The following is a 25,127-nucleotide window of genomic DNA, read 5'->3' as shown; positions in this document are numbered from 1 at the left end:
TAAATGATGCATAAAAAGGAAAAAATAAATGAGTAATTATGCATAAAAGATATACCCAAAAGATTATCATGGAAACTGAGTTTATTTTAAGAATAGAATTTGCTTGTGATCTTCCTGAGTTATTATTAGGTCTAGCCACAGAAAGAAAAGGCAGTTCAAAAGTGGTGTAATTGGGTACATATGAGTAGTTACACAGTCAATAGCTGCAAACATAAATCAGTTTTTTTAGTAACCCAAAGAAATTAGGGTAATTAAGTATGCAATTTATTTATGAAACTGGGATCCAAGATGGCTGTTCCTAGTAGATTTTGAAGGAGATGTTGTAAATGAGAAGGAAATGTGAAGGAGGGCCGAAAAATCATCAGAGGGATGGCACGCTTCTCCTATGAGAACAGGCTGAGAGAGCTGGGGTTGTTCAGCCTGGAGAAGAGAAGGCTCCAGGGAGACCTTATAGCAGCCTTCCTGTACCTAAAGGGGTCTACGGGAAAGATGGGGACAAACGTTTTAGCAGGCCCTGTTTCAATAGGACAAGGGGTAATGGTTTTAAACTAAAAGAGGGTAGATTTAGACTAGATATGAAGAAGAATTGTTTTACAGTGAGGCTGGTGAAACACTAGACCAGATTGCCCAGAGAGGTGGTAGATGCCCCATCCCTGTAAACATTCAAGGTCAGGTTGGATGGGGCTCTGAGCAACCTGATCTAGTTGAAGGTGTACCTGCTCATTGCAACAGAGGTTGGACTAGAAGACCTTTAAAGGTACCTTCCAACCCAAACTATTCTGTGATTCTATGATTCTATGAAAAGTTATGGTGTGAAAAGGGTGGAGTCTCAGTAGAGAGGAGCAGAGGGGCAGAATCACTTCCCTTAACCTGCTGGCCATGCGTCTTTTGATGTAGCCCAGGATATGGTTGGCTGTCGCTTGTTTATTTGTCTTTAGCAACATTATGCAACTTGAGCAACATTCACAGTTGGCTGGTGGAGAAGCACTGATTATCCTAGGTCATTAGGGCATAATTTTTACTAGTGAAACACCCCCTGAGGAATCATCCTTTAGCCTCTCACCTTTTTCAGACGAGGGTTTCCCTGAGCCTTTTTGTAGTTTGTCTTTTTGGTCACCTGCAATCCAGTCTCCCTGAGAAGCCATGTAACCTTCTTGCCCACACATCCGCTGGCAGGGCTGCAAACTGTGGAATGAAAAAGATTTTATTTTTTGGTTTTGAATCTGCTTCTGGCTGGATTCATGTGATTGCCTCTAATTCTACTGGAAAAGACAGGGAACAACTGACCTCTATCTTTCTTCTCCGTGGAACTCATAATTTTGTAGATGTCTGTCAAGTCCTCCTCAAATTTCTCCTTCTTTTCTCCCCGGATGACTTGATCACTTCTTATGTGGAAAATATTTAGTTCTTCTGATCATGCCTGTGGCCTTTCTCCAAAACTTGTCTAGTTCTTCTGTATCTTTTCAGAGATGAGGTAACCAGAATTGCCTACTTTATCCATGGTGTGAGAGAACCATTGATTTATGCAATGGCAAAATGACATTTTCTTCTTCAGTCTCTATTTCTTTCCCAACAATTCCTAATACTAATAAGTAACTTTTCAGACTCCTATGAGCACCAACCCAGTGTTGTCATTGATCAGTTGATCCTAATTACCAAGGTTTTCAGCTCAGAGTCCTTTCAATCCCCCATGAAGCTACGCCTGAGGCCTGCAAGGCTATCCTAACTGTTTCTGGACAACTGCTAACCCTTTCTTTTCCTGCAGATATTGCCTGAGGTCTACTGTATAGTTTTATGGAATCACGGAATCACGGAATTTCAGAGTTGGAAGGGACCTCCAAGACTCTGGCTCCCTCCTCCTTAAACCCACCCTTTAGATACTTGTAAGGTATCTATTGGAGCAGGAGAAGTGGAGATTTTTCAGTCATGTGCATTTGAGTAGAAGTTTTTTGTATGGAATGTTCTGTTCTGCCAGAAACTCGTATCTTCATGCTAAAACAGAGAACCAAATTCCATATTTTTCTCACTGTTCTTTGTAAATAGTTTCTTTTTTTATCAGCTATAAAATCAGCTACAATTATATGACTTTTATTCTCATTCCATTTTTACATGCAATTTAAGGAAATGCCAAAGGAGCTAAGGAAATATCCTGTCATTTGTCTTGTATTACTCAGCCATCAGGACAAGATCTAACCTCCTTACAAAAGGCCAATTTTTCATCTAAGATACACAAGTTAAATCCTCATGAACACATCCTAGAGCAGAATTATCTATATTGTCAAGAGTAGAGGGGAAAGGTATTGCCGTACTTGACAGTCAATTTTAGTTTCATCTTCCAAGGTGCTTTAAGGCATCCCTATCTCTTCTCTCTAAAGAAATTTCATAGTGGCTAATGCAGGTAAAACCCACTATTCCTCATTTGCAATCATTAATAAATACATTGAAGCTGATTTAGTGATGGCATTTCTAGTTCATAATTTCTGTACATTTCCCCTGTGGCAATTCATGTGAATAGTTCCCTTTTACAAAGATGCAATGATCATTTATATTCCTTATAGAATTAAGGCAAGATTCAAACCCTTCAACTAAAACATATATTTTTTACTAAACTAATGTCCCATCATGCTTTTCAGGAGAAAAACAGCAGCAGCATCATTTATCTATGTGGATGGTGTTTTCTAAACAGAATGCAATAGCAATACATGCCATTTATGCCGTGCTCATTACCGAGCATCTTTAACTCAAGTCTTCACTTTTCAAGTAAGCTAATTGATAAACTAGTTAAAAACAAAGACACATGATGTTTCCAACATCATCTACCAGCTGCGGCTACTTCAGATGTCCACTTTCAGCTGAAATATGAAGCAGACTGTGTACTTGTTTTTTGTTTCTGTGGTGAGGTCTCCCATCTGAAATAAGTATATCCTGCTGGATCTCTTCATGCCAACAGATTACAGTTATTTGTGAAAAAATCAAGCTCTAAGAAGCTTTAGAGGTCAGCAGATATGCCCTGAAATTGAATTCCTTGTTTTAAATGAAACTCAGAACACTGTTGTGGGCAAACTGGGTTATTTAGTACCAAAGCTCTCAGTTAGTCTAATCCTCTGAGATTGTTTGAAGCCCTACGAAGAGATGAACTGCCAAAATACCAGTTTTGGCATTTTGACTGCCAATGGAGTTCTACAACTTCATTGTATTGAATATAAAAAGCATCATCTTTCAGATTACGCAAAATTTAGCAATGATCTGTACGAAGGAACAGTACATCTAAGCTAGGCCTTAAACAGGCAAAATAGGAGAAATTCTGATAGGAAGGAATAGCTTAGACCAATTTCTGTGAGTTATGTAATTAATAATTTAAATCAAAATATCCCTGACTTCATTAGAATTTTTAGATTTAGTCTTTTCAGAAACAAACAATTTATTATCTCAGTTGTCTAATTACCTTTGCAAGATAACAGAAACAAACCACATTTCTCAGCAAGGCATATTAATTTTCAGCAGACGGATACCGACACACTGTTACACGTGGCCAAAGCAACAGCCTGAACACTTTCACAGCACCTAAGAAATCAAAAGAAACCATTGCATCATCTACTCTGGCCACCTGGGCGTCAAATCTCATTATATTTCACTTGGTCATCATTTTGCCAAACCTCATAATCAGATTTTTTATTTGCCTCTCTACCTGAGAGGTACTGAATTGCAAATATAACTTCAGCTTCTGACAAGTGGTTCTTATTAAGCTTTTCCTCATTACATAAACCTCTGGCACCCACAATTTTCTCATGAGGGTAAAGACTACTTCACTCTATGCAAATTAAGGGAGTTCTGTGTATTTTATGTTTCAATTCTTTTCCTCAAGGCAGCCTCGTTTGCCATTCCAGGCGCTCGTAGCCTGTTTGCTAGCTGTGCAACAGCAAGTTCTCCTTAAATTTCCTGTCCTAAAACTCGTACAAAACCAAGAGCTAAAAATATGTACCGCAGGGAAGGATAAGCAAACCATTCACTGCTGATCCCGATTCTTTTTCCGTGCAGTATATAACTTTGCTGTCTCAGCCAGTGGAGGCATCTGAGGGACCGATGCATGAGGGTGCTCATCTTGCATCCATAGAGTCAATGGAGCCACTGGTGGAGCTCAGTAGAAGAAACCCCACCGTGTTTTACAGAGAAGCTTGTAAATCACATAAAGTCACGTTTTTCCATTGCAGCTAAATCATTATAAAACAGAATGGCACCTTTTCCTTGCAGTGAGGCTCCCTATCTGCCCATGTCACAGCGAATGTCATCTTTTAGCAAGATAACTGTCTCCAACAATAAGATTCAGGGAAAAAAAAAACAGCTTTCAAGCACATTTCAGAATTAATGTGAGGCAAAAATGTCTCCTTCCACATGGGTTTTCAGAGTGATATGCTGATTAGCATGAGCATGGCTTCCTTTTAAGTGGGAAGCCTGATGTTTCCCTCATTCACAGAATTTGCATTAAATAGATGTGTCCAACAGGAGATAAAAAGGGGGGGAAAAAGTCAGCTTAAGACATTTGCAAAATGTGGAACAAATACTTGACAGATCCATTTGAAGGACAAGGAACGTAAAGGCAGCTTTATAGATAAATTTCTTGATGTGTTTTATTTTTGAAACAATTTAGAAGGAAATATCACCGCCTGTAATTTATAACATTTCATTATGAAATATTTCTGAGTGCATAATGAGTATCTACCATGCCTAAATATCCTCAGAGCGTCACTCCACAGTCCTCCCACACATACCATTTCAATTCAAGGCAATAGCTTGGCAAAATTCCTATCAGCTCCAGTAGGGAAAGTAGCTTGCATAAGAATATAGGATTCAACCACTGGAGTATAAGTATTGTGGAGATCTCAATGGTCTCTCTCGTATTCCAGGACACTGCAAGTAGTCTCTAAGGACAAATTCCCATTATTTGCACGAAGTCCAGTACAAAAGGGAACAAAGTAAATGCTAAAGATTATTTTATGCCATGGCTTTCATTTTTTTCTTTCAGTACACTGAAAAGAGTTTTGGTGTGGGACTCCAGTTTTGAACCCTTTCCTTCATTTTGCAAAAGGCCTGCATATTTTGATGGGATTCAGGATTTTTCTTTATGGTCTCCTTTTGTCAACACACTCTGCAGGGATGAACCTACATGCAAACTATAGCAGGGAAAATGCACTCTTTAGGCACCACTAGAGCTGGTAAAGGAAACAAGGATGAGGGAAAACTGGAGATGGGGAGATAGGCGTGAAAATAAGGCTGTTTTTTTCTAAAGTCGGGTTGAGAGAAAGTCAATATTGTGATGTCAACAGGTTCTCTTTCTTGTTTCTTCATCTGCAAAGACTGAGGAGATGGAGCATATTTGCCTTGTATCTGAAGACAAAAGTGTACAGGAAAACATGGTGGGGAAAGGTATAACACTGAGACAAGAGAAGATAAGGGAGAATCCAGGCTTCAAACCTCCTTGTCTCCTTTTGCATAGTTTCGTCTTATTTGGATTCAATAATTTCATCTGTTTTGCCATAAGATAAAGTGAATAGGACCAGAAGTTCAGCACTCCTTGCACCTGCCGGTTTCGGATTTGTTCCTTTCTGACATAGATGCATTGAAGACTAAAACCCAAAGAATTTAAACATTGGTTTTAGCAATGCCCAAAAATGTGTCAGCTGTAACGATCCATCAGTATGATACACAGAAACACACAGATAACTGTGTGTCTTATGCTAACAATTGCACTCTAACAAGGGATTTAGCATAATACAAGGCACAAATAAACAGTTTGATTTAAACAGTCTAGAATATAACATACAAATCACGGGGCATGAATGTTATCTCCAGTTAGAGGGAAAACTCTTCTGTAAATGGGGGTCAAATGCTAAATTTTCCAGTTTTCTAAAATGCAATTTCCTCAAAGCATTTTAAACTCAAAGCTGAAATCTACAGTGCCCTATATCTTCAGTGACAGATATTCCAATTGCATTATGAACTACAATTAGTAGCAAAGAATAAAAATTTGAATAGGTTTAGCCCGATCCTAAAGCAACAGCAGATTATCTTGGGCACTATAAAAGAGATCTATAACTGTCAACTTGAACTTCAAGGCTTTAACAGCAAAAAATATTGAAAAACACAGTCATGGAAATGGCAGGTACCTGAGGAGTAAGGCAGTAATTACAGAATAGCGTAATTTCCATTCCTGAAAATCCTTGTAGCACAGTATCCTATTTAAAGCAGCCTGAGATTAAGAGAGATGAAAACAAATACAAGTCTCATTTTTCTCTAGAAGGGTTGTTTCTATTACCATCTAAATGTATAACATTACTTAAAAAACACCAACCAAACAAAAAAATCTCACACCACCAAGAAATACCACCATAAAGTTTGATACCAGCTGCTCAGCCTGCAGTATGTGGCAATGACTACAGAGTAAATGCAACCTAACGAAGATTTCCAAGACGAATAAATGGAAGTCAGGATTCTTGGCTACTTTCAGTTTTGCAAAAAAATTGGCATGTTCTTGGCTAAAATACAGATTTGGGACCCTGTGAGTGTCCATACTGTTTCAGTTAAAGGTCTGCCTCTAGCCTATAGGGCTAAAGGGAGGATACTGCGGGAAGCAGCGTATGATTAGAGAAAGATAACAAGAACAGGCTGAATACGTAGTAATGTATCCACAACTCCTAGCCCCTTGCTAGTCCCTGTTCAGGGGCTTCCAGGGTTTGAGGATGTATCATGGTTATTGAGTTTAACAACCTCTGACAAACTTCTTTCAATTTGACTAATCACTTTTCTGAGCCCATTTAACCTCCTGGCCTCCAAAGCTTCCTCTACCAAGGAGTTCAGCAATTGACTAACATTATATGAAAAATATTTTCTTCTTTCTTTTAAATTTGCTTCCAAACTATTTAATTTAGTGTCTCTAACTTTGTGCTGTGATGAAAGGTGTATAGTTCCCTGCTCACATTCTTCATACCAGTCTTGTTTTAGTAAATCTCTCACCTATTCTCTCTGAGAGAGAATCTTTATAAGATGAAGAGATAAAATCTCTGCATCTACAGAAGAAATTTCTTACTTCTAATCACCGTAATAGCCTTCTCTATGCTTTTTCTCTACATCTTCTCAGAAATTGAAGTATCTAGAATTGTACATGACACTCAAGATGTGACAAATATGTTGCCTATCTATATAGGCCTAGAGTTATTTTCTATTTCTGCTGCTCTTCTTTTCCTATCAATGAATTGGACTGTGTTTGTCCTTTTGGCTACTGCTGAGTGATGAGATGATGTTTTCAGAAGCTTCTACAATGACGACAAGATCTCTTTTCTGGCTGGTAATAGCTAACAAAGTCTGTCATCACAAATGCATCACTTCCCCCTCCATCTGTATCACTTTATGTTTCACCTGGCATTTTTTTTACCCAGTCATTCAGTATTGCGTGACTTTTCTGAGGCAGTTTACAATCAATTTTAGTTTGGATTGCTCTAATTTTTCCATAGTAAAAATGTCATCGTGTGTCTCTCTATTCACTCCGTCTTCAAGAGCATTTACAACACAGATTGCAGCATATACTCATAGTAAACTGTTGAAGCTATTATATTATTCTTCTGTGCTTCTGCAAAAATCAGTTCTTTATATTATTGTGGTTTCATCTAGCTTTGCTAGTATGAAAGTCAGACTTAGTGATCTCAACTTCCTTGTATTAGTGGCTGTTTTAAAATATTGTTGTACTTGCCACCTTCCACTGTGTTCATATTGAAGCTTCTGGTACTTTGGAACCAGTTGCATTGTGATACAGTTTTTCGTATGAGCAGGATCAGGATGTTAAGTTCTTAATTTTTCATCTGTTAATTGAATACCCTGTAGAGAATGATGTGAGGTATAATTAAAGTTTGTAAGTTCGCAACAATTACCTATAGCATTTGCTGGGAGTTGATTTTAGCATTAACCTTTACATGGCTGTAAATTAGCCAGAAAAAAAAGGTATCTTATGATAATGTGTTTCCTATAGTAACTCTATCTGGAGACTGCTCCATCATTTCTGGTGGCTGTTATAAAGAAGACCGTGCCTGTTCCCACCTCTTGTTTGAACTCCCACGATGGAGCAAGGGTGACCATCCTTAGTTTCTGATGATGATACCCGGGTGCTGATGCCTGATAAAGATGGATTTGGGCTACAGCAGGGTGGATGTAATCTTGTAGTTTATCTTGTAATTCTTGAAATTTTTAGGGTGCATGTTCCATCATCATTAACAAAAAGGAGGGAGGGAGTTTGTAAAGCAAGCATCTTTTTTTTTTGGTGGTCTACTTGCTATTTTTGTATGATCACCCAGTGACGTGAATCCCTTCAACATATAAAACTGTCTGTTTAGAAGTTCACACAAAGGCAGTTCACACATTTGATTTCCCACGTAAATGAGACGTAAATCAAATGTAAACAAGAAGCAAATCACTGGAGAAAGTCACAGCCCAAGTATGCAAGATAAAATTTCATGCTCAGTGAGCACCAAATGTTAGAAAGTTTTCAAATATATATATATATATATTTTCATTTTTTTTTTTGTGGAAGTTACTGCCAAATAGCCACTGCCTTGAATGGCTGTCTGCTTTAAAGAGGAATGTGTTGTTTTAATGAGACCCCTCCTGCTGTTTCACTGCTTTTGACTATTAAAGGCAGTTTGTGCTATTAATGTGGTGTTTGGCAAGATGATTGCCTCAGCTTTTGTTTATGACCAAGTAAACCTGCTACTGCCTGAGCATGGTAGAAGAATACCTTTCAGCAATTTTGCTTTTGCTGAGTGAATAATTCTAATGGACATTTTTGTCTGGCTTTTGTTTTTAAAGTGTGATTTTTGCAATATGTTTGTTACTTTTCATAGTGTCAGCAGTACACAGTAAACTTAACCTCTTAAAGGCCTTTTTTTAAAGGTCATTTTTTCTTAGTTCATGTTTGCTCCTGACAGTGATATAGCCTATTGTGGTAAAACTCAAAAAATTAGTTTCTGATAACATTTAGGAGACAGACAGTGACACACCAGAAATGTACCCAGGAGTCATAACTTCATGTCTATATTTCAGTTGTATGACTGTCTTTCTGACACGATATTTATTATTAGTATTGTCAGTTATGGTGGGCCTATATAAAAGCCACAAATGAATAAATGAGTAAAGTTATTAACTACATTAAATCTCACAAAGACTGAGGAGCTCTTGCAAGAATGCTTTTCACTCAGTTATTGCTTGTTAAAAGAATAGCATGGATCTGATTGCTTTTATTTAGCCTCAAACATCTATATTGTAAAAACTATAAGCTGCCATGGGCGAAGTTCCAGCTTGCCAGGTGCTGTACAAACCAGATGATAATGGCTGTTCCTGCAGAGACTCGTTTGGGTGTCTACTCAGAGAGATTATTTTCATTACTTTTGGATCATCTCTATTTTGAGCTTAAGCAGTTCTGTGCAGAGATGGCTTTTCCTGGCCGTGCACTTATCCATCAGGGTGGAAGTTCACCCAGCTTTCAAGCTCAGGATGGCAAAAACTGATTTTTCTTATTTATATTCCTATCCATCTTCTCACTCCCTCCTTAACTCTTTTCACCCATCACCATGACATCTGTCCCTGCCCTTCCTTGAGTCTGTCAACTCTACGGTCTCATCTCTGGCTCTTGCAATGTCCAAAGAGTTTTCCAGGACACCCAAAACACAAAAATCTGCTTCTCAGCATGGGTTGGGGCACTGCCAGCAGCACTTGTTACGCATTAGATGGGCACCATCCTCCTGGACCGGTTATATTAACTCAGCAAGACACTCACTCACGTGCTGGTGCTAACTTCCAGTCTCTGCAGATAGGTTTAAATAATTGAATAATGTAATAATTCTGTCAGTAATAAACTCCCAGGCCAGCCTACTTCATTATCCTCATTAACATATTGTGAGAGCAGCAATTTGCAATTCCATTGTGTTGCCCACAGCCTGAGAGGCGCGACAGGGAATTTGGCTCTCGTCTCAGAAAACAGAAGCAGTTTTGTTCAGCTCAGGAGGCCTCATCCGTGGTGAATGTCCCAGGGATTTTCACTTGCTGGCCTTCGGTTCGTTTTGCTGAGCAGCAGGGGAAGGCAGGGGCTGGAGTCCTCCTGAGCCAAAGCTACCTGGCAGGTCTGCTCCAGCCTCCACAGCTCTTCCTTCCACAGGGCAGACCCATGCCTGAGCTCACACCCTCTGAAAGGTATGTGGGGTGCACACCAAGTCCTCAGGACCAACTCCTCTGCTCTATAAATGTGCTCCTACTCAATAGCGTAGATGTAGCCTTAATTCTAGAAATACAGGGAAATTAAATAAGGACACTGCTTTTCAGATGCCTGTTCCCTTTTTGTCACAAGCTGTTTCCACTCTAAAAACTTCTCCCTGTTTAAAAGGCTTAGACAAATTATAGTTTTTTTTCTTTAATAGGAGCTTTAAAGGGACTCAAAGACACACTACAAGAAGCACTGACAGAAGAAAAAAAAAATCAGACAGAAAACCAGCTCTCAGTTCTGAATAAATAACCCCAGCAAGAAAAACCTTGTGCAGGGGGAAGGAGAAAAACAATATTTCAGTTCCGATCTGAATGAAGAGCTGCACCAGGGAGAGGGAGCGTAACCGCAAATGAAATCAGCTCCTAGGGCACTTGACCTTTACTGAGTATTATTGACCAAGATGCGAAAGAACCTGGATAAATGCTAGGTCCAGTTCTTTCATTTTCTGTACTAGCAGTGGTTGTAAGTCAGTAAAATCATACACACAGACACACATACATACACACACCCTGGAGTGAGTTTATTCCTTACATGGCTTTGCCGTGCCTCTTCTAACCGAGCAGGCAATAATATTTACACTGGGGGCTCCCCAGGGAGATTCATGCAAATCTCCTTGTCCAAGAGAAACTCTCCAGCGGTGCCTGAACTAAGGCACTAGAAACAAAAGCTTTGTGACTTTCTCCTCCTTGTCTTCCAGCAAAAACCCGTCCAGGTAGGTACAGCTGATTCTTAAGTAGCAAACAGAAGATGAGTATAGAACATCTGCCAGCAGAGCGAAGGAGGAGGGAAGGGATTTGCTGTGCACGTCAGAGTGCAAGAGTAGCATCCCAACAGGCATGTTCTCTGCTGAAAATGTACTAACATCTACAGCAAGCAAAGCAGCGATGGGATTTCTGCTCACTTGACATCTTCCTTTCTGAGGGCCACCGGGCTCGCTTATCACCAGCCACTTGGCCATGTTTTACAGCATCGTTTTCAAGGGCAGTTGTGTTATTTCTTAGTGCCACCAAGTGGCAAAATTTAATAGAACTATTTTCGATTGTCACTTCCGACCAATGAAGAAACCGGAGTTTCTTCAGAATCTCCGGTGCCAGCAGGAGGGCAAAAAAGCCCTCAAACAGGCTAAGGCACAAAGATTTTGCAAATTAAAATAAGAATGAGTACTATCTCTTTCAAATGCTAAATGATCCAAGCAGGGGACAAGTTCACAACAGAGCAAAAATTTAAATATGTGTAAATCCGTAAGTCTATTCAGTGTAACATCAAGTGCATGCTAAAAACTACTGAAAAGAGAAAGAGGGCTTAAGCGCATATTTAATTTTAAGACCATCTGCTTGCAATGTCTTGCTCAACAGGTGTAGCTTGCTGAGCTAGAACCAATGATACTGGTAATTGACTCAGACAATCAGTGGGTGGAACCTGAAATTTCCAATAGGCTGATGCTACTTTCCATTATAATTTAATGAGAGGAAAAATATTCACCTCTTCCTCATACAATGTAATTATGAAATAGTGCAAGTAAAGCACAGCTGCAGTTTCATAAAGCACTGAATTACTTCTGTAAGCGTATGAACTTTACCAGGCCCCAGCAGGTCACCATGGGAGACACCAAAAAAAGCAAAAGTACAATGTATCCATCTGGAACAAGTATTTTCCCAACTTTTTCAGGTTTCTGTAAATAAAGGGACAGTGCTACAGCTCCTAGTGCAACATCAAATATTTTCTTGACTGATTTTCCTTCTGTTTTCCTCTAGATCTATGGGGAAATACACACAGATACATTTCTGGAACATGAATTTATGTTTGGAGTATTCTCCAGATGGAATTACCTAAAGCATAAACCAGTTGCTTGCATTCTTTAAAAAAAATAAAATTGGCAGTTTTTTAGTGCAAGTGCACTATCGCCATCAAGCTAACTGAAAATGTTGTTAGACTCAGAGCGGGAATCTCCTAGTATAAATATTGCACCGAAGTCTTCCTCCATTGGAAGTGCCTAAGCAACCTTTGGGAGCAGGAGGGATTCTGTATAATCTATTTTGAGAAAGAAAGAGCAATGCAGTTAGGCCATCTGCAGCTGCAGTAAGGGCTGGGAATGTAGGTGCAAACAGGTAGACTGTTCTCAGTGGAAAAAAAGCTTTTGCTCATTTCAGAAGAAACAGGGTAACACAGTTTTCTCTCACAGCCATTCTTTATGTAAAGCATTGGAAAATTGCACACTCAGTCTGTTTATTCAGAGAGCTTGGGGGCAGCTCACTCTTTGTAAATAGTGGTATAAAACAAAAGCTAAAAATAGGTTAACTATCTTCCTGTTTACTAACGTGTCAATAAAATGTATCACCATATAAAACCAGCACATAAGCACCATTTAAGGGTAGGTCACTGCGCTGAGAGCAGCCCCGGCACTTGCCGTAGCTCCTGATGCTAGTCAGCATCTCAGGCTCTGAGTGGCCTGTCCGTGGCTAACGCGTCCAGCAAGACGCACAGTCACCCTGCCCACTTCAAAGGTCAGCAGCAAGTACTTCCCCTGCCTTCCCCCTCCATTTTTCTTCTCCCATTCCTAGAAGACTATGCAAGATTTGTCCCAGTGGATACCGCAGCTGTGCTGCCAAACTAGGGCACTGCGCAGGCATCAGCAATAACAGATCCTTCTGTTAGATACGGCCTTTAAAACAGCCGGACAGATCGGAGACCAGTGAGCAGCTGAGACCTCTCAAAAGGAAGGTCTGCATCAACGCCACCATTTTTATAAAGCTAGGCTTGAAGAGTGTTTAGATACCCACTATTAAAAGATTAAACTATACGGTTATTATGATAACGTGCTAAAGATGTGTTTGGGAGAAAAGAAAAAAAGAGGCTTGAGTTTAATTTAAATAAGGACATATTAACATTAGGAGCAGTTCATTATCTTCTCTAAGAATTTCGTCAAGAATTGCAAGACTAACACTGTGTTTATATATACTCAGTCTAGCGTTAGATATTTTTTCAGTAAGTTGATGGTAGAAACAAGCCTTCACAGCTTTGCAGCCATAACAGTGAGACATAACAGATGGAGAATGTGTCTTCTTTTGCCTGTTATACCTCTGTTACTTCAGTGGTGACACAAGAAACCAACTAACTCCCCTGTCTAGAGTGCAGGAGGCATAAAGAGGAGCTGAAATAAGATGAAAAAGGAACTGTGAAAGCCTCAATAACATACAGGGAACTCGTGTATTTAGTATTTTATCCATTCTAGATTAAAAGATCCATTGTAATTACACAGCAGCCTTACACATTTCCCAAAAAGGTGTTTTCCTATCCCCTTCCTCATGCAGCCATCATGCGCCTTCATAAACTGTGCAAACTTATCCTGAGGAGATTTTTCTACTGAAGTGCAATCTATCCAGCTAAATCTCTGTTAACCTGACAGCTTCTTCCAATTAGTCCTTCCTATTTAAGCACATGCCCTGTGTGCTACTGCAGGCACATTCAATTAAGATGAAGAAAAAAGTGCAGTAGACAGGCTTGACATTAATATAAATAAATGAGTGTCTTTTCTTCATGCACAAAGATATCACAATTCAGCTTTCAATCACGCTTTCAGTTCAAGGGGATTTAAATACAGATAAACTTGCACTGTTACAATGTCTGTTCGCAGTAAGTAGAAGCAAGGTGACATTAACAAAAAACTAAAAATGTCTTCAAACATTGTGTACCTTTATCTGGATCACTAGGATAGTAAAATTAAGGGTGATTTCAATGTCTTCTAATGACAGTGATTTTTTTTATATACTGCCAACACTGTAAAAAGAGACAACCAATTTGATAACAAGCATGTATTGCATTCTTGTTCAGGGAAACACAAAGCTGTAGTGAGCTTGGTCTTCTGCAAGATCAGAGAGGTGTAGCCTGTTCTCCACACACACACCCTGCCCCGAGACTACTGGGCACCATCAATCCAGCTCTGTGTAAAACAATAAAACCACTTTTGTACATTAAATTCTATTAGGATAGATTCTTCTCAGCCATCTACCATAAGCACCTCTGCCATTTATTTCTCTGCATGCCAGTCTCTCACTCTGTTCCATAACATCAACTAGGTTCTTTCTCAGGCAGTCCAAGAGACGATGTACTCAAGCTGAATCTGCAACAATTTGTCCTCAAATAGCATTAAAACAACCACCACCTCCATTTCCAATCTGGGAGAGGGTTTCTCTCATTAGGAGCTTTTCTAGTCTTTTGTTTGATGACATGATCAAGATGGGGAAAAATCCCCAAACATTTCTCTCACAAACTTCAGCTGGGATGTCTAAAATATGACAGACTATACCAGGGCACACAGAAATGTTAAAAAACATACTTTGTTATAGAGCAGATTCTCTTTAATTTAGTTAAATATTGCAATGGTTTGTCTGTTTAAAAAGCGTGGATTTACTCGGCTCCAGTAGTGCTTCCCAGTGTGAAGCATTTGCTTCACATCAAAATCCTTGGTTGACTAGCACAGAGTTCACCTGAAGGGCCAATCCTTTCAGCAACAGTAATTATAACCATTTCCAAGACGGCTAATTATGGTCCCTGTTAATTAGTTTCTAGTCAGTGAGACATGCTCATAGGTGTTCCTTAAGGATAAGACACATAACATGAAATATTATTCCAACGACAGTAACAGGCAACTATTAGACTATTAGAAGGATGGTTCTCAGAACTCTGTCAAGAAAACCGTATTTCTACCTTAAGATCATGAGGTACATTCAGGATTTTAGAATCTGTCCGTGTACTTCCACACTTCAACACACGTGAACAAGACAGGCGCATATTGGTTTTCTACAAGCAAGAAAGAACATTCAACTTTCTTTGCATGTTACTGTGTCATAACCTAACATACCAAAACCTGGAAAGAATTGAAGTCACATGTAAGAAGCATTATGAGTCATGTAAAAATAGGAGCCAAAACTGATAAGTTTAAAGTGTCCCAAAAAAGGCATTTTAATAGTTTCAGAGCAAATCATGTGTGTTCTGATGTAAATCAAGCATTGACCTGCTTTGCATAAACACACACATCAGTTATGCCTTTTGCCATATGCTTACTTAGCTAATTATATCAAAATCTACTTATGCATTTATAAGTAAATGGACTTTGGACTGTTAGGTGTCATGATGATAACATGAAAATCAAGAGTTAAATCCTGTTCTGTTTACCCACACAAATAACAGACAACATCTTGAAAATCGCAAAGGCAGAATAAAATTTAATTGGAGAAAAAAAAATAAATCCAGAAAACCAAGGACACAGAGAGGCTCAGAAGCTATCCATGACTTGAAATATGCTAATATGGGGTTTGAAAGAATTTTCACCACACCGAAAAAGTCAAAAAATATGAGAAACAACTGCCCTTAGGTGTTTGGGAGCAGAAAGGGAAGAAGACCTGCATTCATGACTGCAATTCATGTTTAGAGCCATTTGCTCTGCTCTCAGCAAAAATGGGAATTTAGCCAAGGACATATGTTTGATCTCGCTGCTAAGCATACAGATAATCTGATTTTCACAAGGGTTGTGTCTTAAAAGGTCTCAAACACATGTTGAGCATTGGTAGTGCCTGAAACAACACTCCCTGTAAGAACAGTGGTGGCCCCTTTGCAACAACCAGGCCAGGAGATGGATAGCTAGAGCAAAGCACACTTACCAGGTTGATCAGGTTTTCACTTTCTGGTGCCTTTCTTCACTCTGAGATGCCTCCGAATTTCAGAGATGAACTTGACCACTTTGAAAGCTGTCTGAAAACCCACAAAGTTAAACACCACAACAGCAGCAACAACCACCATCCCATCTCTTGATATCTTGGTATCTCTTCTAGTGTTCAGAAGTTTAATACAGACCAACTTTATTTGTACTTCTTCAAATTGGGAGGTCAAGCTAAAAACCAAGAAAATTTGCTAGTGTGTCATCTCAACATTTTTACTTTGCTGGCTAGGTAAACATAGGCTCCAGTGAGCTAGGGGAGGCGTGATTTAAAGACAGAATTTATGCATTAGCAATATGAATATTTTTCTTGGGAGAAAACTGTGGAGCATCACTTGATTTGCGCAATGTTTGCTTTAAAACTTAAGGCTTATTCAAAACCAACACACTGTGAGTGCAAATTACCTCTTAACAGTAAAGCCACTGACTTGAGTGATTTCAGCTAACTCGTTTTACTTCATGGCTGAGGCATACACAGTCTGATACCACAGCTCAGCTGATAGCGGGGAGGCAATTTTAACTCAGTCGTTTACGACCTTGAGAAAGCACTTGCCTCCTGCACTGGCTTAGGCACACTGACATCTGGAAAGACGGACTGAAGTGCAATCTGTGCTGCCCAGTCTGAGCAGCGCTGCAGGTCACCTGGGGACAGAAGGCTGCAAATCACTGCAGATATAGTTCAAAGCATAATGCAAATCTGTGTAAAGCAAAATAGCCAGGCTGTCTTCTTGGACAGCTGTGTGAATTCCAGCAGAATTACAGCCTGGACATTTTAGCTACTGCAAATGTCTCCCTGAGGATTTGAGCTTGGGTGGGTTTCACAGGGGGGTCATTTTCAACCTGGAGTTCTTTTCATGCATGGATCAGAGTTGAAATTGAGGAGACACATCAGTCCGCCTCACCCCTCATGCAGGATTTTAACTAGGGTAACAACAGGAGGAATTAAACTTTTTTCAGTTAGCTGTGCTTTAGTTAGCTGCCTTCCCACTGTGGCCACCATGTTCATCTGCATACGGACCCATAACTTCAAGTTGCACTGGGAGCATTTTAGGTGCTTTTGAAAACAACTCGGAAAATATAAACTGTCTTGTTTGTGTTTTTCTCTGTCTGAGCTCCTGTCCAGACACCTTCACACACAGAAGTGGATTAAATTGCATTTTTCTTCATGTCATTAAAATAATTTAGAAACACTGAGCAGAGGGAGTGAATATTAAGTATTTTAAAGGTCTCTCAAGGGTCCCTGAGAGAGAATTACGGGATACTGCTTGAAATCAAAGTGGAGCTAGCACTTTCCTTTCTCAAAACTCAGAGGAGGTAGCACTTAAGAACAAATGGTCCAGTAACAAAATATTTAAAATAACTGCACTCTTTGCTGAAAAGGTATTTCTTGTTTTCCACAAGTACAAAAAGAAATACCATGTTCTCTTGGTCTTGTATAATAAAATGTTTTTTCTGTATTTCTTCTTCTGTACCATTCACATACAAGACACTCCATGCTGTAGAGGTTCCTATAGCAACAGAATAAAACCTTTTATAATAGTAGCTGTTCTTTTCCCAGGTATACTTATCAGCTGGTCATAGTTTAGCCTTTGAAATAAAGCTTCTGAAGTAAAGCTTCTTGTCTTTATGGAGCTGCACATCTAGAGTGAGAAACTGTATTTTCCACTCAGCTTACATGAGTAAATAGTCATGCCTCAACTCCAATTAGCAAATGGAGAAATGAATACAGGATTTTTAGTGGCAGAGAGCACATTACTGTCTCTGAGCGCTCCATAAGTTTTGAATCCACATCTCCCTTTCCTACCCTCAGGAATTTATCACCCTCATGCCACTGAAGACAGGGAGAAGGCAGAAGCATGTGGAGAACGAGAGCATTGCCCCCATCGTACAAAAGGGCTGTGTCAGAGCAGACTGTGAGATGAAGGTTTACGACTCTGAGGCTTTCGCCCTGCCTGGTGTACCATCTTGTGCAGCACCAATGAGATGGGAACAATTGTTTCTGTTCAGTTTAATCTTCCCTCCAAACCATGCTAAAGTTAAAATGAAATTTGTTTCCCACTCCTTCATTTGATGTCTCCTTGGGCACTGTTTCTGAGCGTCAGGCCCTTCCTTCAGCAGTCATTTTAAAGAATCAGTGTAATCCCATCCCCATCTCTGCTGTCACCACAGCTTTTCTCGTTGTGCTTCCTTGGACTCACTCCTCCGCCCAGCGTTCTGCAGGAAGGACTGCGCTAACTGTGCCAAGTGTGCTCAATCTCCATCTTCCAAAGACTTTGTAAGCAGCTACTTTTGCCTAAGATTTCACTCATCACTAAAGCTTATTTTTTATCTTTTACCTCAAACTGTTATTTTGTCCTGATTCACATAGTATCTCTTGAGGACAAATTGCATTTCATGTTGTATTTGTTAACTGCAATGTAGATTTATGCTACTGGAACAGTACAAAAGCACAAAGGATCCAGATGTCATCATTCTTGTTTTGGAGAATGAATGCAAAAAGGCAAACATCTCACAACTCAAAAAAAAAAGAAAAAAAAAAAAAGAAAAGTGCCCATTCTTTTCCCTTCGTCAATTTATTCTGAATTCAGTCTATTATTTAAACTAAGACTTTTAATCATACAAGAAAGCAATCTTTCTGTCAAGTGCTGTGGCACTACAGTTCTCCTGGAGACTATCCTGAAGAAGGCAACGCTGCTAGGACCTCCCCAGGCTGGCGCAGAGAACTTAAACTAATGTTTTGTTCCAATTTTAACTGGTTTCTATGTTTAAAAGTACCTTTTCCAAGGCTGCTGATGTAACATTGGGTGGAGGTGGTTTCAAAGCAACCCGCTCTGTGCTGTGCATCTTATTTGGGCTCTCTGGGCTGTAAGTCTCCAGGTTAGAGTTTCCCAGGCCCCGTCCGGCAGCTGAGCTGCAGAGCTCCTTCGCTTCCATGAAAACCGCAGCGAAATTAACCACAGACCCAGGAGCGGCATGATGAATCTGGAAGTATATTGATTTTATTTTATGGGCTATCACAGCAGATACTTTCACGCTAGCATTTTCACCACAAATATTCACTCTAATTTAACTCAGTTGCCCTTCTGTAGTTCAGTAGAAGATCAGTCACTCTGCAGAACAAGGCACTGAAGCAGCGAGTAAATAAAGGAGACAGGTTCTGCTGCTGTCGCGTTACTTCTGTTTTGTCATGCTGCATGTGTCACCAGGGAGCAAGGATTACTTTAATTACCAACTGCTTTAATTTTGAATAGTTATTACGGAAAATTGTGAATCATGTTAATTTACTTTGGCAGCACGACAATGGGATCACTTTCAGTCCTTGGCAGTGGCTTGGGGAGGCCGGTGGGGAGGTAGGCAGGAATGGAATGAAGGTACTTCCACAGATCTGAATTTCAGAGGGGGTGTTGTCATTCAAAAGAAACTACGTGATGGCTTTCAAAATGCTGTTAAGCTGGAAATGAGCTGGGTCCCCTGATGTATTCTATCAGAATTTCTACGCTGATAATCAGCAGTCCAGAAATATTCATTGTCTTCCATTTCATCAGTTTATAACTGATGCAGCTGGTGGGAAAGGCTTGTTCCTTTGACTTCTGCTTTTACAAATGCTACTGTAAACTTCCAAAATCCTTTGATGGGTTAATGTGGAAAGCGTACCCTGCCCTAGCCCAGACATCTGGGAATACCACAGAGAGGTATAAGTAGATACACTTAGTGATGAGAGTCTTTTTGAGACTTCTGAGTTTGATACCCCTCAGGGACAAGATATTGAGCCTAGATGAGCTTAAAAGGTGTGACTTAGTACCGCAGCACTATGTTCTGAATTCAGGCAGTTTTAGGTACCTTCTCTTTGGCTGCAAAACTTCCTGCCTCCCCTGTGCTCCTTGCTGCCCAAAGCTAAACACTAATTGTTCCATCTCCATCACACAGAAAACCAAAATAAAACTCAGTTTTGACTTATTTAAACTCTGATGTTCTCAGCAATCCACATTCCAGTTTGGTTTCATGGAGAGATGAATGAGCTCAAGTGAGGAAACTGCGAATAAATCACTGAGGACAAAGACTTCTTAACTGCATTTCTGTGCCCAAGATAATGCACAGAGAGCTGTATGATAATCCATAAATTGCAAATTAATATCTCTTGAGCTTACAGAGCATTAAGTGCCTTTCTTGGTTGATACAAGTAGCATTTATCCAGGCTAAAAAAAAACCTCAAACAAGAGAAGCTGCTAATAAGGATGTTTTTTATCTTTTGGACCTTGAAGAAATAAAGAAAGTCCAAATTTTATCCCCTATAACTCCTCCGAGTTAATAGCTATTTCCAACTAGTTCAAACATACACTGAAACTGCTGGAGACTGGGGGAAGGTCAGCCACCAGAAGCACTCTCTAGCTTTCTCTTTTATTCCTGGCTGTAAATGGGAATGCATAAGGGCACGTGCTGATAGCTATTTCAGGACACGTTTGCCACATCCCCTGAGATAAGACCAGGACACTGACTGCCAGGTCCCCTTTGCCTACAACACCAGCAACACCTTTCTGTTCACCCAGGGCTCTGATGAAATGCAGGTGAAGCACTGGTGGCAGATTGTGTGCATTTTGGTTGCGTGCTGCGAGCTCTTCCCTTAGGAAAAAGGAATGGTGTTGTGTGAAATCCCCTGAGAGAAGGGGGTTGATCGTCTTCCAAGAGGCAACTGAGCTGCACAGGGGAAGACCTGAGAGCACCACAGAGAAGGCAGTGGTGAGACAGTGAGAGACATGGGTTTAGCAGGGAGGTTGCTGAGAGGGACAGAGATAAGAAGTCACCTTACGTGTGACAGGAACAACCTTCCTAGGGACCACAGAGGACTGCACAGAGTTTGCTACAATCAGAAATCCACTGAGCTGGCTGAAATGAAAGCAGAAAGCATCAGTCCTGCAGAGGGAAGGGAGAGAGTGACTTATAAACCTTTTATTTCTGTTGTCTCTTCCCTAGATGCGGAGTTTTCTCTAAACAAAATGTTAACGATCATGGCTTGTTTTCTAATAGCACCTGGCTTGTCAAAGCTTGAAACCTTTTTGGCCTTTTAGGGATGCTCACAGCACAGTCAGGCCCCAGCAGTTCCAGTGCAAAGCACTGGCCAACCCCTCTGAGCTCCGCTAAAAATTCAACCCCTTCGAGTGAATTATACCGGCAATATGTGGTGAATACTGTCTTCACAACACTCAGCTGGTCTTTTCACCCAAGTACTTCAGTAAGGCAAAGCTTGCTATCCTCTCGGTCTCCTGTCTCCCTGGGTGGATGCTCCAGGCACTTCACAGGAGGGTACCCCGTTAGCAGTGGCACAGACGAGGCAGGAGGTGTTGCCTGGCAGAGGGCTCCAGGACCACTTGTGCTGGGTGTGCTCCTGAAAAGCAGGTGCGGTGCCAGCGTGCTGTTGCTAATCTGGTCCACAGGCCCAGTCCCTGCCAGCTGGCCCTATTTTAGTATGGGAGCTGCTGTGGTTTTACAGCATATTTTAAAATAGGTCCATATCTCTTAAAGGCCTCCAAAATTTGCCTTATCTGAAGAGCTACCCTGACAATTGCTTCAACTCCACAGTCACGAAAAGGTTTCCTGGTTGGCTGGTTTGTTTCCTTCTTTCTTAAACTTTTGCTGTAAGGGCAAGGAACGTGTTTGTTTTCTGTAGGGTTTTTTTGTTTTTTCAAAGGAGAAATTAAAAAAAAAAGATCAAAAATATTTCAGAAGTGATAACAAAATGCATTTCAGAAAACACATCTACATTTTAAGGCACCACTTTGCAGAAAAAATGTTCCCGTAAGATTTCAAAACCGGAGGCAATATAAGTTTGATAATAACAAACGACTCAAGTGCAAGCCACAGGTATGCCTAACATTTTCTGTGTCATTTCTGAGACAGCTTTGAAGGCGGGCTATTGTTTTATTTGGACTCCTTAAAATAGCTTCAGGCAATTGTAAATGTAAATTGAACCCTGACTTCCAAGAAAACTAGTTGCAATCAGGAACTTAAAATACCACTCTTCCTTCAAGCATGGGTGGATTGCAAGGAAACGTTGTGCCACATATGCTGTGCTCATTCTCTACATCTATTGTCTTCTGGAGATTTTTCAAGATTATTTTAAGCAGAAATACATCCCTGGAAAGCATTTATCTTTTAATAAGCACTGCAATGTCTGAGCAATGTTCATTTTCCCATTTTTTTCCTCCCAAGTATCCAGATGCCTTTGTATATAAGAGTCCTAGAAATAATTTAATTTCAAGAATGCCTTTTTATGCTCTGACTGCCAGATACCACAGGGAAAACTGGATTACAAACAGACTAAGCGGCTGTGTGTATTAATCCAAATGCAGCTATTTTTAGCTCTGAGATTTATGCTAATTTAATAATTAATTTTTAAAACTTGTTTAGAAGGTTGACATCTTAGGTTTGTTAAGTAGCTGTGGTTGCACTGTGATACCTTGAAAATAAGTCTCGAAAAGAAGGAGGGCGGTTTGAGACGCAGAGCTGTACCGTGACTATGCCTGATGCTCCACCAAGAGCAACAGCCACTGTAAAGGAGCTGAACTGGTCCAATGGGGGCAGCCCTCTTAGACCCTTTAATGGCAACAGGAGCTTCTCTACCCCTGCACGTGCTTGTGCCTTGAACCAAATTAAGGGACCATCGCTAGGGAACGTACGTTCAAGCTGTCCATTCACTCCTTCTTGTTGAGTCAACACACAAGACTACAGATGCGCCTGGTTCACAATCATTTCTGGAATAGAGAGCCCAGACAGAGATGCCCTCTGTGGAAATATTCCTTTCCAGATAGCAGTACTATCATCCCCTGATCCAAAACCAGGTTTTTCTTTACTTTGTGACTGCATTTGATCGCATACATACACATGGCAAATTACCCGACACCCCAGCACAAACATGTCCATGTGCTAATGTTACTCTGAGAATTTATTTAAAGCATAAAAGCAATTAATAAAGCTTTCTAAATTGCTTTAGACGTTATGACCTGTTTGCCCAGAAGTACTAAAAGAAAATTTGCAATGTGATCATTGCAAGGAAACTGTAACACTATTTAATCCTTTTCGTATTTCTTATACTCCTTAACATTTACAAATCACATAAACCCCTGAAGCCACTATACCCAACAGCATGCCTGGAAGACATATTACAAACATGCTGGAAAAACACAGCAGCTTTTTAAAAACAGGGCCCTACGTTCTCGGTGGAAAAAGTTAGTTTTCACCAGTTCAAGTGTTCGTTGCTATTTTTGGCACTCACTAGTGACAGCAGCAGAATAAATTCCCCTTCCTCAATTTTCAGAGCACAGCGTGAGACTCATCTCTTCGCTAAGACAATATCCTGATGGATTTGTAAGGTCACTCGGACTCCTCTCAGGGTCTGATCTTTCTGAGCAAGAGCTTCTGAAAGAGAGCAGAGAGTTATTGCTCACATATTGTCCCCCTGACACACCGTGACGCGCAGCGTCTCTGGTTCATAAAGAGACCACAGAGATGGCAGAGACGAGCTGTCCCATTTTTTGTGGCAGTAAATATGTCGAGGTCTCCTATCCTCACACATACAGCACAACTGTACAGAATCTGCTGTACAGAAATGTATCTCAAAAGCTGAGAGCTGCTGGGGGAACTCAAGTGAAACAAATGAATAAATTAAGAGCAGCTTTTCCTCCAGGGAATTAAGATGCCAAGAGGAGGAGACGCAAGGAAGGGGGATGCAAGGGAATCTCCAGGAGCACAGCTGCCACTGAAGCGGTGGGGGAAAGGTTCGTTTGTATGGCACAGGGTGGGATATGTTGACTTTGCTCTCAGTTTTCAGTTTAGGCCTCGAAATGGCCAAGGAAAGCACCTTCTCAGGGTTCTCCCTGTGAGAGGAACAGGTATGAAATGAGGGCAGGGTGAGAGTGAAGCTTTGCCATAAAAGCCATGGATTTGGAGGAGGGTCAAGCGTGGGTGGTGGAGGACTCTGCATCCAGCTCCCAGGCGCTGCCTTCTCAGGCTGAAAATATTGCCCCCAGCGACTCTACAGGGCTGATCTCCAAGATCCTCTGCCACATTTCCCCTGTACACTGTCATATCGAGATGCAGACTGGGTGGGCAGGGGAACAAAGAGGGTACACAAAGCAAAGAAGGCCTTAGGTGATAATGGGTAGAGTGGAATTAGCAAACAGGAAATCACATTTCCTGTGCAACAAAACCTCCTCACTTCAGCCCTGTGTTTCTCAGGATATTTAGCAGGCTAAGTAAGAACAATCAGCACCACTTTGAGTTTTGATAGATTCATTCAAAGGATAACACGAACATATTTCATTACCATGGACTAAATATGAAACTCTGTACTGCACTCCTAGCTTATAACTTTTTAAGGAGACTTGTTCCATGATAGTATTTCAGTGGTTTGTTAAGTTGGAATTACCTTTCACATAATTATCCTGCCTTCTTGTCAACCTGCATTTCTAATACTCATGCGAATCCCTCAAAATTAAATAGAAGCTGGAGCAACATTTAATAAGAAATTATTTCTGCAGATACACACATAATAAACTAGTAATAAATATAGTTTCAAGGGCTTTATCGTACAGTCTGGCCAAGGTACATTATTTCAAAGATTAACTTTCCAAGTAGTTCAAATGACAATTGTTAGATCAGAGGATGGAGGACGGAGCTTCTCTCTTGGATGGGGTGACACAGCTGTGGGCAGGGCTCCTCTTAGGAAGCTGACACTCTAATTGCAGACTTTTTAACGGAGCAGATCTCTGCGGCCTATGATTTATCTAGGGCTGATGAGCATCAGCTTTCACTGCCATCATGACAAAATCAAAGGGATTATTCACTGATTCAGGAAGCATCTGTCTAACAGCAACTTATTAAGCAAAATAATCTCTTGAGACAAACTCTAGACCTTGACTACTTAATTGTCTGTGAATAACCTTGCTTGTTCTTCAGGAGATATACTGTAAGAATGAGATATGCTAATAGTGTAATGGTTAACATCTATCTGAGGCAAACAATATTAGAGAGCACTGGAAATACTATTTTTTTTCTTTACATGTAGAAAATGGAAAGGTGATAGAGGTGAGAAAGATTCTGCAGCCATTACAT

The sequence above is a fragment of the Rissa tridactyla genome, chromosome 3, assembly GCF_028500815.1.
Source record: "Rissa tridactyla isolate bRisTri1 chromosome 3, bRisTri1.patW.cur.20221130, whole genome shotgun sequence".
NCBI classification, from domain to species: Eukaryota; Metazoa; Chordata; class Aves; order Charadriiformes; family Laridae; genus Rissa; species Rissa tridactyla.
The sequence above is the reverse complement of the archived record's forward strand: the minus strand, read 5'-3'. Positions refer to the sequence as shown.